Raw genomic sequence first — 13422 nt, forward strand, 5'->3', positions numbered from 1 at the left:
CTGTGAACCTTGTCGGAACATGCACGAATTTCGATATTGGGCAGTAGCCATTGGCGGTCAAAAGCGATTAGAATGCTGTGAATTATGCCCAAAGCATCAGTGACATCTGGAAGTCAATGCACTGAATTTATACATTCTTTTTTTGTCCAGGTAATTCTGTAAGCGATGCATTGATGAAATATTAACCGAGTTGATACTAAGTATTGTTACGTAATAAAGGTTTGTTAGGGTAAAGACAATGAATGCCTTGTTGCTTTAATGCCGTTGGATAATAATAGTAAGGTATGCGGCGGTGTGTGTTTATTATTGATTGTTGTCCAGCTTGAAATGTGATCTGATCTGATGTCCAGGTTAGGAAGAGTAAACTGACGGCAGTTTGAAGTATTTTTGGTGCAGGCGGATCTACTTATATAAAAATATAAAATAGAAGGTATGGAGCCTAAATAAAAGTATTTTTCTCAAATATGTGTGGAAATATTCTCCTTATGTTCCTGATACTTTAATAAAACGCGCCGGCAATGAATATTCAAACAAGATTGCCGGTCTAGGCAGGCAAAGTAGCCTCTTATCTTACTCAAGGTGTCAATTTATTCTTTGTAATTCTGGATACAAGATTAGAATTTGGAAGATTTGGAACAAATTAATGGTTGTCTGGGCAAAAGTGAATTAAAGGGAACCTAAAAAGAGTGTGTATTTTAAGGGTCAATTTGTGTTTTTTCGGAAAGTGTAGGTACATGTTTGTTAAAGTTTAACTTAGGTACATGTAAAAACTCTGAAGCTGTAAGCGTCCATGACATACGATACCTGCTTATTGTCAGGCGTGTGCTTATTTGCCATCCACATAGTGAGAAATTGTGTGTTAAACGTGCTAACAAGTCACTTTTGCCCGTAACAACCAAAAATATGTAGTAAATATTATAAAATCTAAATCAATATTTAAGGTTTATCCTACTTCTAATACAGAGTTATTTTCTCTTTACACTGTTCCATCTTTTCTGACAAAATTTTAAATGATTGTTGAAATGGGACCAAATAACAATTGCGCTCATTTCTTTTAGATCTTTAAGAGTACAATAATCTCTTTGATGTATGAACTTAATCTTCCTACATTATTTGCTTTTTTTTTCCTTCAATTCGGAGATTGAATCTCATTGTCTATAAATGTTTTCTAAAGCCAGGGATACACTAGGGGACAAATGACCCGTGACACGTGTCGGCGACATGTCAGGCGAAGACGTACCAGTTCGCGAAACTTCTGGCGACATCGCACGACTCGACACTCACTGGCGACACGTGTCGCGTGATGTTACCAGACAGTATGTCGAGTGATGTTCGCCAACGTCGCGCCAATTTACCCGACGTCGTTGGCGGCACGTGTCGCGGGACATTTGTCGCCTAGTATATCCCTGGTTTTATACTATTAACTTGTACCTTAAATAAATAATCTGTAAGCTTACTATACCTACCTAATAAATTTGATTCATGTCACCTTGCAAAGGTAACTGTCATTGTATTTATCTACATTATAATCTTTTGTAACCACCTTTTATCTAATAGTGTATTGCTAATAAACAATGTTTGTATCTGTTTGTTTTATTAAAAATATCCCAAATACAATAAATGATTATAACTAAATTATATAGGGTGCTGACCATACTGTAGGTCATCTTATATAGTTCGTTTTTTTTAGCATTAGAAAGAAGCACAAAGAAGGCGATCTTGACATGTCTTTTAATTGAAAAACGCTTTTTAAAAATTAGTAACTATTACTTAATAATTATGAAAGCAGAAGAATATAAATGATCGTATTAGATTCATTATTTTTATTACATATTTGCCGTGACTTATTTTTAAAACGTGTTTTTCAATTAAAAGACACATCAAGATTGTTTACCTTTTTTCGAATGCTAAAAAAACGAACTATAGTCGTAGGTAGTGTAGGTAATAGACGGAAAACTAGCTTCGAAGAAGGTAAAACAATTTTTGAGTAACGAAACACAGGGGGTGTTTAGGTTGCTATACTAACTTTATTACTTGATCGGGGTGCCTGGCGACTGTTTATTGGTGGCGGATAAAAAATTTTAGCCGTAATCACTCAATTGAAATCCCGTCAGAATGGTGGAGTTTTAATAAAAGAGCCAAAAACCCAAAAACTAAATCAGATTGAGAATTTCTGTATTTCTGAGTAATTTTGTAGGTATCACATAAAATTTCGGTCAATCTATTTTATTTAGACTTATCTAGTACCTAAATTATGTGTTATGTGTAAAAGTAAGACACGATTGGTGCGTGCGAAATGAAGTGAAAGTGGTGGGTGAGAGGCGCGCCAATCACCAAGATGAAGTGTTATCATAAGCAGTTCAATATTGTTGAATTAGATTCGACCTCCTAGTCTCCCCACTAGCTCAATGACCAGAAACCCTCAAACTTTTCCGTATCAATATGCTGCGTCAAGTGTCAATCGTAGGTACCTACTCTACAAGGCGGACGAACGTATAATTTAAAATCGGAACATTTAGGCGTCATTTGCATGAGTGTAATTTGGGTCTCTATTGGTTCCCATAAAATTTTTGTTCCGATTTTTTCAGTCCATAACGTTTTTCATCATAATTTTTATTAGTCATATTGTCAATAGTCATAAATTTTAACAATATAAATTTCAGTTCCGAATTTTGCAAGTAATTATTATTGTTAGTCATAAAATTTGTTACTCATAATATTCAAAGTCCAGAAGGTATATACCATTACATAATGTTGAAGGCAATAAACTTGCTTACCATAATCGTTGTAAGGTCTTTTATCGCAGGTTATAATGATAAGTAGGGGCTCTATTGCATTCCTTAAATTTTAAGTTCCGATTTTTTTAGACCATAACGTTTTCCATCATATTTTTTATTAGTCATATTGTCAATAGTTATAAAATTAAACAAACCTGGGGATTATTCATTATTTGGTTTACTGATTTGCCCTCCATTTCTTATTTTCCTGTAGTTTATGCCATTTCGTCCCGCCAACGAGTCGACGGAACCCCACTTCGCGGGGCTTCTATTTCCGCTCTAAGGGACACAAGGTAACTAACGAACCTACCTGAGGAAACAGATTTCTTATGTTTGGCTTACTAATTTCCCCGTAATTTCTTATTTTTCATGTAGCTTATTAAGCCATTTCGTCCCGCCAACGAGTCGACGGCGGGGCTCCTATTTCCGCTCTGAGGGACACAAGGTAACTAACGAACCTACCTAAAGAAACAGATTTCTTATGTTTGGCTTACTGATTTCCCCGTCATTTCTTATTATTCATGTAGCTTATTAAGCCATTTTGTCCCGCCAACGAGACGACGGAGCCCCGCTTCGCGGGGCTCCTATTTCCGCTCTGAGGGACACAAGGTAACTAACAAACCTACTTGAGGGAACAGATTTCTTTTTCCTTTATATGAAGGATGTTATTGATTTGGTTTCTTAGACGTTATTCACTTTAGACATTAAAAATGGGGGTCCCTTTGTTTGACATAATTATTGAAAGTCATAATGTTTAATATTATAGCTCCTAAATATTAGAATATTAGAGAATATCATTTTCTGACTATCGAAATTCGAAACAGTAAGTTTATGGGAAACAAAGGGATGACATAAAGCGATATGATGAACGACCATTAGTCCGATAAAAGATATGCCTTAAAATATTTCTGAACAATTATTGATATACCTTTGAATGTTATACTCATCAATTTTATAACTTTTGTGATTATAGCGTTTAATATTATAGATGTTTAACATTAGAACTATGAAATGTTATACTTAACAAAAATTATAACTTTTGATGTTTATGTCCATAAATTGTATGGATATCAATTTCTGACTATCGAAATTCGAAACAATAAGTTTATGGGAAACAAAGGGATCCCGTGTAATTTTAATTAAAACCGGATGGTCTTTTCCTTTTGGTTGCATTTGTTAGGTACCTACTGAAAAATAAGCGTAGAGGACTAAAGTGGGTGTAAATAGGGAGTATTACTGCAATGTTTTGCCGCCAGAGTGCAGCACTAGTGCACATAGTAAACCATAGAGTAACTTATACATACTAGGCCTTAAACAGTTTTTTGACAAGTTTTCACTATGACATTGATGCATCAAGGCGGTTTGTTTACAGGTGGCCTACCGCGAAACGCGAAAATCGAAACTTCGTTATCGCTCTATCGATCGAATAGGCAAGAGTGATAGAGAGGTAGCGAACGAAACCGAGCTCCCGACCCCCGTGCCTCGCGGCAGGCCCTGTGATTGTGCTATATAATAGTGACGCCCTCTACGCAGAGTTTTGCGTAATATTGGCGTATAATTGGCGAATGATAAATATTTCATACTTATACTTAATTACGATTTACATAAATTCGAAGGAACTCATTTTGTACGGGCCGGGAATCGAACCAAAACGTCACCTTTCATAACCTTTTTTTACAATAAGAATACGCCTCCATGTAATGTGTAACATGCGATGTAATGGCGTGAGCGGAGCGCTGTTTGAGTGGCACGTCATTTAGATTGTCATCGCGCATGATACTGGCTGGCGTTGTTTGAGTTAATAATAAATGTCATAATTCGATGATGTTGTGACGCCGTTTCTAGTACTAGTCTACATGTTGGTGTTTATTATTTATATTCACTTAATTTGTAACGTTGGGTTGCGTTCGACACGTTACGAAAATGTTGGTTTAGACGCCCCCCCGAAAAAATATAATCATACTTTCTAAAAGAAATAAAGAGCAACGAAACTCCTCAAGATATCTGGGTGCCTGGCAGCTGTTCATTAGAGGAGGTGAAATTAATAGGGCTGCTATTTAACTGATCACCAGATTTAGTAAAATTTAATACCAAAAAAATCTATTTTACCACCCTAAAATAATGAATGATCACCAAAATTATAACACCATTTTAATGTGAAATGATTACCAATTTTATTACATTTTACTATCCTTTTAAAGGAAATGACACCAAACTAATCATTATTAACCCAAAAATAGTAAATGATTACCAAATTTCAAACCCCATTTTAATGTGAAATGATAACCAAATTATTACATCTTTCTATTCTATTAAAGAAAATTACACCAAAATAATCATTGTAAACCCAAAAATAGTAAATGACCACCAAAATTAGAACTCCATTTTAATGTAAAATTATAACCAAATTTTTAAATCTTGATATCATATTAAAGCAAATGACTCCAAAATAATCATTGTAAACCCAAAAATAGTAAATGACCACCAAAATTGTAACCACATTTTAATTAAAAATGTGCAAATATTTAATATAATTATCGTTATCCTATTCAATTAATTAATCCACTTCGTCACCTTTTTCTAGTAGCATTTTATTTCTGTAACAGTCGCAGTTCTAACCTAACCTAACCCACTTTTCTAGTAACATTTCGTTTCTGTAAGGGTCGCAGTTCAAACCTAACCTAACCTAACCCACTTTTCTAGTAGCATTTCTTTTCTGCAAGGTTCGCAGTTCAAACCTAACCTAACCCACTTTTCTAGTAGCATTTCGTTTCTGTATGGGTCGCCTTTCAAACCTAACCTAACCCACTTTTCTAGTAGCATTTTTTTTCTGTAAGGGTCGCAGTTCAAACCTAATCTAACCCACTTTTCTAGTAGCATTTCTTTTCTGTAAGGGTCGCAGTTCAAACCTGACCTAACCTACTTTTCTAGTAGCATTTCTTTTCTGCAAGGGTCGCAGTTCAAACCTAACCTAACCCACTTTTCTAGTAGCATTTATTTTCTGTAAGGGTTGCAGTTCAAACCTAACCTATCCCACTTTTCTCGTAGCATTTTTTTTTCTGTAAGGGTCGCAGTTCAAACCTAACCTAACCCACTTTTCTAGTAGCATTTCTTTTCTGTAAGGGTCGCAGTTCAAACCTAACCTAACCCATTTTTCTAGTAGCATTTGGTTTCTGTAAGGGTCGCAGTTCAAACCTAACCTAACCCACTTTTCTAGTAGCATTTCGTTTCTAGAATAATTATTATTTTGGAGTCATGTGCTTTAATAGGGTAGCAAACCTAACCCACTTTTCTAGTAGCATTTCGTTTCTGTATGGGTCGCAGTTCAAACCTAACCTAACCCACTTTTCTAGTAGCATTTCGTATCTGTATGGGTAACAGTTGAAACTTAACCTAGCCCACTTTTTTAGTAGCATTTCGGTTCTGTCAGGATCGCAGTTCTAACCTAACCTAACCCACTTTTATACTAGCATTTCGTTTCTGTAAAGGCCGCAGTTCAAACCTAACCTAACCTACTTTTCTAGTACCATTTCGTTTCTGTATGGGTCGCAGTGCTAACTTAACTGATAGCAGTTTGACTTACTTTTCTAGTAGCATAACGAAATGCTACTAGAAAAGTAGATTAGGTAAGGTAGGTATGCGGTGCGGGGTACGGGGGGTTGAGCGGGAGGGGCTAGTAATTTTGGCATCAGTTTACTTTATTTGGTATTATGTATACATTTTTGGTGATCATAGTGGTTTATTTAGGTGAAAATATCGTATTAATTTGGTCTTCAAGATTTGGTGATCATTAATGATTTTTGGTGATCATTCAATATATTTGGTATTTGAATACAATTTGAAGTGCAGTCGTTATTAAAATGGTGGTACTTTTGTATTTTTAGGCCTTATTTTTTTGGTGTTCAGTAATTTTTTTTGGTAAGCATTATTTTTTAATTTAGGGTACCAAAGTATTTTTTGGTGGTCATTATATTTGTAGCCAATTAAGAGCGGGCTATTAATTTTAGTACGTGGATGTAATCTGTCTGTGTGCATCTAAAACAATGGTAGTAATCATGATTGTTTTTGTTACTCCAACTTAAATTGTGAACATGGTTTTGAAAAAAAAAGCTTTCAATATTTATTCAATACATATTAGATATACCTACCTATTACTTATGGTGGCGAGTAGGTTTTATACCCCAAAACACTGCATACGTTATTGAATCACTTTCAGCAAAAACTGTGATACAAAATCGATACAATAGATTCAAAAAGCTTATCTCTCCACAAAAGCTGTCAGCACCGTGAGCAGCAATCTCCGAACACGTGCTTCAACAAGATAAAACCACAAATAAGAGTATGCCAGCAGTTTTAATCGTAAAACCCGTGAAGCGTATTCAGTGCTTTTATGTAAATATCTGATGCCAATAAAATGCATGACGGCCGCCTAGCCTAGTCGGTAGTGATAGAAGCAGGAGGTCCCTTGTACGAATCTTGGTAAGGGCAATTGTTTTGTGTGTAAGATATCACAAATATTTGTTCCTCCAAATTATGTGTTATGCCGTTAACACGTCAACAACTTACAAGAGGTTTCTTAATTTACGTAGAAGTAACAATAAGGCTATGGTCACAAGTTTTTATATACATAGTTACATATTTTAAATAGTTTGCCCAAATGCCCATATTTGAATTTCAATGAAAAACTAGCATGAGTTAAATAACTCACATGAATAATGGAGAGCATTGTTTAATGAAGTTTGTTTCATTCTTCTTCGATTCTCTCTTCTGTTTTATTTTTGAGTCTTTGTTTTATTTCCGAAGTTGGTTTCCTTTTATTTTCTATAATAATTTAATGCATAATAACAGTATCATAGTTTTCAGGTGACATCGCCGGTTTTTATTAAAGTCAAGTGGTAACATTATCGACATGTCACGCGTTGTCTGAAAAACAAGTCAAATTTGCCTATAGGCTTTTGTTATGCTCTATTTTATACATTATAGAATCGCCAAGTAGACTGAAAAAGAATAGCCGAACTCATTGACTAATAAAAAAAAACCGGCCAAGTGCGAGTCGGACTCGCGCACGAAGGGTTCCGTACCATTACGCAAAAAACGGCAAAAAATCACGTTTGTTGTTTGGAAGCTTCACTTAAATATTTAATATATTCTGTTTTTAGTATTTATTGTTATAGCGGCAACAGAAATATGTCCATCATCTGTGAAAAAACTGTCTAGCTATCACGGTTCATGAGATATAGCCTGGTTACAGACAGACAGACGGACAGATGGACAGCGGAGTCTTAGTACTTAATAGGGTCCCGTTTTTTTTATCAATATCCTAAAACCGATTTCATTGTTACAAACTGACCTGATACAAACCCGTAACTTCACAAGACCCAATTTTTGTGTAAGTTGTAACAAAATATTTTGCTACTGTTGTGCAAACATTTATTTCAGTGTAACACACCGGAAAAGCGAGCTTAACAAAAACTGGTAATTTTTCAGTCCTACCCTACCTACCTACCTGGTAAGGCAATAGTTATTTGTACAACAAGAGATCAAAGTTTGATATTTCTTCGAGTGCTTATTTTGAGTCCCGTGCAAGCGAAAGATTCTATAATCTAATTTAGAATCTTGAGCGTAGTAAGGGATTCAAAAGCGCACGAGATGTAAATAACTTTGATCTCGTGTAGTACACAAAATTTTTCACCCTAAGCAGTGAGAACATACCTAGAGGGACAGAGATAATAGAACCCAAGTATATCGAACTTGTATTAGACCCCGCATGTTGAAATGACATTTGACTATAAAGGTCACTTGAATGTCATTTTGTCTCACTCAGTGAGCAAAATGCGATTTTGCTCACTGAGTGAGACAAAATGACTCAGTGAGCAAAATCGCATTTTGCTCACTGTTTTTAAGAAGCATAGTACCCTTGTTCGTGCTGCTGAGGTGAAAAACATATTGGAACCCCATGATCTGATATCTCTCGCGTGCTTTCATTGTAAAAGTAACTTTAGACTTTGTCAATAAGGCTCAGCATACCAAAACGAGAAAAAAGATATACCGTTTTGAAAATACCGAGGATAAAACAAATCCCTCTGTTGAAATTTGCATCGAACACGACACGAATCGTGTTGTTTTGATATAAACAAAACACTCGCGTTATATTTCGTTATATTTCCGTAAAACCCAATTTTAGTGAAAACGCGTTTTCTATTTTCTGGAAACTAGTTTTCCGTGACAGGTCACTCATTTGTGTTTTTGTATAAATTATAAACCTAAATAGATATCAATATATCTACAAAAGAAAAAGGTACACAGTCCACCGGTGGCCGAGGCCGGAATCGAACGGGCTGATTCAGCGTACGCAGTCGCGGCTAATGTCCTGACCACTAGACCACCCACCGGCCCACGGTGGTACCCTTCCCAAATTATTTAGTACCTACATAATAATATGTGCTACCTTTTGAAAGGCTCGCTTTTGACCAACTCTAAGGTCGATGAGTACTTCCTTGGACCTCCTATACGAATCCTTGACAGCATTATTTTATAGCGACAGAGATGGTGCTGCCATCTACACAACTAGGGAACAAATCAAAATATCTTACTCTACTGTGTGACTACTTAAAAACTATAAACTAAAATAGATGTCACACAGGTAAGTACTAAAGAAAAAACCTAGACATTAAACAACAACAACTCGCACTGACATGAAACTGTTAAGTACCTAAGTACCTACCTATACTTATACGTAGTTTAATATCAATGCAATAGCAGTAATAATGTAACAAAGAGTTCCAATAAATTCGGAATTGGATTTCGGAAATAATTCCGATTGGCAGCCGTTCAGCAATTACTGGCGAATGAAAGGAATTCCTCATTTTAAACTCACTTAACTTATTCGGTTTGCGTTATTTACTACGAAATACTTCAATGTGTAAGGTACGTACGTATATATAAAGATTAAAAATATAATATTTTATTTATTATTCTAGATATACGAGTAGGTACTACAATAAGACGATAAGACGAAGAAGAAGAGTATTTTTCTTCTTTAATACTTGAGTTTATGTTGTATATTGATATCGGAAGTTGATAAATGACAATTCATAATTAATTACCATGAAAATTCCGCGCTGTGCTAATTAACCATGGTTCTATTTCAAATTAAAAACTCCATCTTGTCGAAAACCGCGCGGTGACCTGGCCGCGTCCACAAGGTCGTAAAAGGGTCATAACTCCCCGGAGCCGGGCATTAAAGTCTGACATTTTATTAAAACGGGATAGAGTCAAGCTCGTCATTATCCAGCGGGCTCGGTGGCATTGATTACTTTTCACTAGATCTCCCAAAAGTCTGTGGGAAGGGAAGCTTTTATATAGGAGGCAAACGAGCAGACGAATCGTCTGATGGTAAACAATTACAGTCGTCTATGGACACCCGCAACACTAGGGGTTGTAAGTGCGTTGCCGGCCTTTATGATGGGAGTACGCTCTTTTCAGTATGTAAAGTTATCGTACACTTTGCTCCCACTTTTTCGTACATTGGTGTAATGTATTGGCGCGAGCGAGACGTACGATAATTAAATGACATCATTATGATATCATTCTGATGTCAGTGTACGTTTGAATTGGCCTGATAGTAGTAAATCGACATTTATACAGATACTTTATCTAGTCTTAAACCCGGATCTGCGCTCATGCTAAATACCTCAGAAACATAACGTCACAAGTTGCTACAAAATCCTTACACACATATGACACTTGAACGCAACAAGCAGAGTTAAAAGTATTGTTGACCCAGTTTACAAACGCGGGGTTTACGCTTATGATAGCTGTACCATACTACTCGTAGTTTTATCTGTCATATAAAGCTGTGGCTTTATTTTCATGTCAAGTTGCATAGGATTGAAACTAGATTGGAATTGTACAGGATTGGAGTTGTATAAACAATCGTTTGGTTACACTTCACTAATGTAAGACGTTTTTTTACGAACGTTGGTGTAAAGTTAGAGAAAAAAACATGTTTAGCGTAATACATTTGTGATGAAGTACCTATATTATACTTCAATCTGCAGGGTGTTGGGCTCAAACCTCGGCTGAACTTCTCGGAGCTTATGTACAAAATTCGCTTTTCGGTGAAGGCAACCACGTGTTGACAAGACTTGCACATGTTCAGGAACAAATTCAAAGGTGTGTGTAAAGTCCCAAACCCGTTTAAGACCAACGTGGCCCATTCCCTCTCGTGCTTAAGATGAGGCCTGTGCTTAGGCTAAATTATTAATTAATTTATACTTAAAACTCCATAATGCTATCTTCATGCAGTAGAACACCACACTATAAGTACTATTTATGTAGGTTCAGTCAGTAGTACAATCAAATAGATAGTGGCGGTCAAAGTGGCCTAATATATCGTAAAACACCGTTTTTTTACCGTGGAAACGAAGATGTGTTTTAATATATTTTAGTCCCTTTTGACCGTCACTATCTATTTGATGCCAACTGACATAAGAAAGAAAAAGTGTAAATTAATAATAAATAATGTAAATTAATCGGTTATTACTCAGCTCGGTTGTATTGGACGGATAATATTTTCGGTATGCTAGAATGCAGGCCCAGTTATATGGAATTGAAAGTTTGTAGAGTGGCCATTATCCCGACAAAGGTACCTACCTACCTAGTCATAATTATAACCCGAGAGATAAGTCTCGTTTGAAATGCGATCATTATCATGTGAATGTTACTTTGTTTTTATTGTTTAGCGTCGCTTTTATTTTGGACTATAAAGAGCAATTTCACATTTTATAATTACATACATACATAGGTAGGGTAGGTATACATAAGGGAATCTTAATTTATTTTTTACGCTGCATCCTTAAACAAGGGATACATTTTTTAATACTTGAGACTCTAAAAAGAAAAACCGGGTATATACTAGACTAGATTGTCCACAGAAGTGACCTTTTTCTAAAATGTGTTTGGCCCGTTTAGGAACCTACCTAATGACAGACAACGTAAAACCTAAATCGGTGAAGGTAGGCCTTAGTGAAACATACCTATTAATATTAATCCTTATATTAAAATGTTGTAGAGCACCACTAAGAATTGTTTGGAAATATTATGTACTAGTATTATGTATGTAATATAATAATATTGGGTTGTAACAATTTAAACACCAATCATTAGTTGTGGGCGAAAGCTGTATTAGTATATTTATAATTATATAAAAGCTAGTTAAGAGGATTTCCCCGTGACGACTCTAATTCCACTAGACGTTAGTGCGGCAATGCAATAAACTGCACTTTACTCAGCACCTCTCCAATTACAGTTTACGACCCCGAGCAGGTAAACAGGCGAACGACGAAGAGTACAGGCAATCGAACAGTACAACCTCGATAACACGTATCAAAGGAAACACTAAAAAACTTCATGTTAATTGACAGAGAAGTTATTTTTAGGGTTCCGTACCCAAAGGGTAAAAACGGTATCCTATTACTAAGACTTCGCTGTCCGTCTGTCTGTCTGTCACCAGGCTGTATCTCATGAACCGTGATAGCTAGGCAGTTGAAATTTTCACAGATGATGTATTTCTGTAGCCGCTAACTATAACAACAAATACTAAAAACAGAATAAAATAAATATTTTAGTGGGGCTCCCATACAAGGGGTGTTTTTTTCTCCATTTTTTGCGTAATAGTATGGAACCCTACGTGCGCGAGTTCAACTCGCACTTGGCCGTTTTTTTTTGAGATTTTTGCTCTTTTAAAAGAGGTTTCCAGTTAAAACCTGTTAATTAAAGAGATGTTAGTTTATAAATTCGAGATATGTATCAGAGCTAATAAAACAATAGGTACAGAATTTTAATTAATTATGTCTTTTCAAGTTATAGAGACCATACTTCATTTTTTGAGTCATAAGCTAAAAATTAAAAACTTGAAAAGAATCGTTAATGTAAATAATAACATTTTATTTTGTGTTAACAAAGATTCTGCGTTCTTGACGCTCGTTTTATCGAGGTTCGACTGTATCAGTAACACCTGGGGGTAATAAACACTAGGGTTCATTTAAATGAAACGGTCCGTTTGCGGGCGTTATTTTCTTGGCAATAAACTTGTCGAGTGCTAAAACAATTACAGTCTTTGTTTTATTATGACTGTAGTAGGTAGACAGTCTTGTTTTAAAATGTAAGAAACTTAAGAATTTTAGTATTCAAGTTGCATTTAAGCGCCACTGGGTGTAGCAATCAAGAAAATAAATTATTTCTTTATTCCGCTATCCGAATAGGAAGTGCTTATTTTCCACTGAAATATTTAAATTAATAATATAATTACTTATAATTATATCACCATAATTTGTACCTAATTATGTTTGTGTAGGCACTTCAAAAGCAAACATTAGGGTCATTATGTTTAACTTCGCAATTAACTATCAAAAAATATTAACCGACTCCATACCAGTACCCCTAGTAGCGTGACGTGAAGTACGAGTTTGCGTTAAATGTAATTTTGTATGGGATTTTGAGTTCCCAATTGCGTCCCGCTTGCGCGCTGTTCAAAATACCATACAAAAATAGACAACGCGAACGCTCGCGCTCGTCACGCTAGGGGTAAATTTACACCAGCAGGGGTTCTGAAGATCGAACGTTTATTAATTATATATATAAC

The sequence above is a fragment of the Cydia splendana genome, chromosome 12, assembly GCF_910591565.1.
Source record: "Cydia splendana chromosome 12, ilCydSple1.2, whole genome shotgun sequence".
Taxonomy (NCBI): domain Eukaryota; kingdom Metazoa; phylum Arthropoda; class Insecta; order Lepidoptera; family Tortricidae; genus Cydia; species Cydia splendana.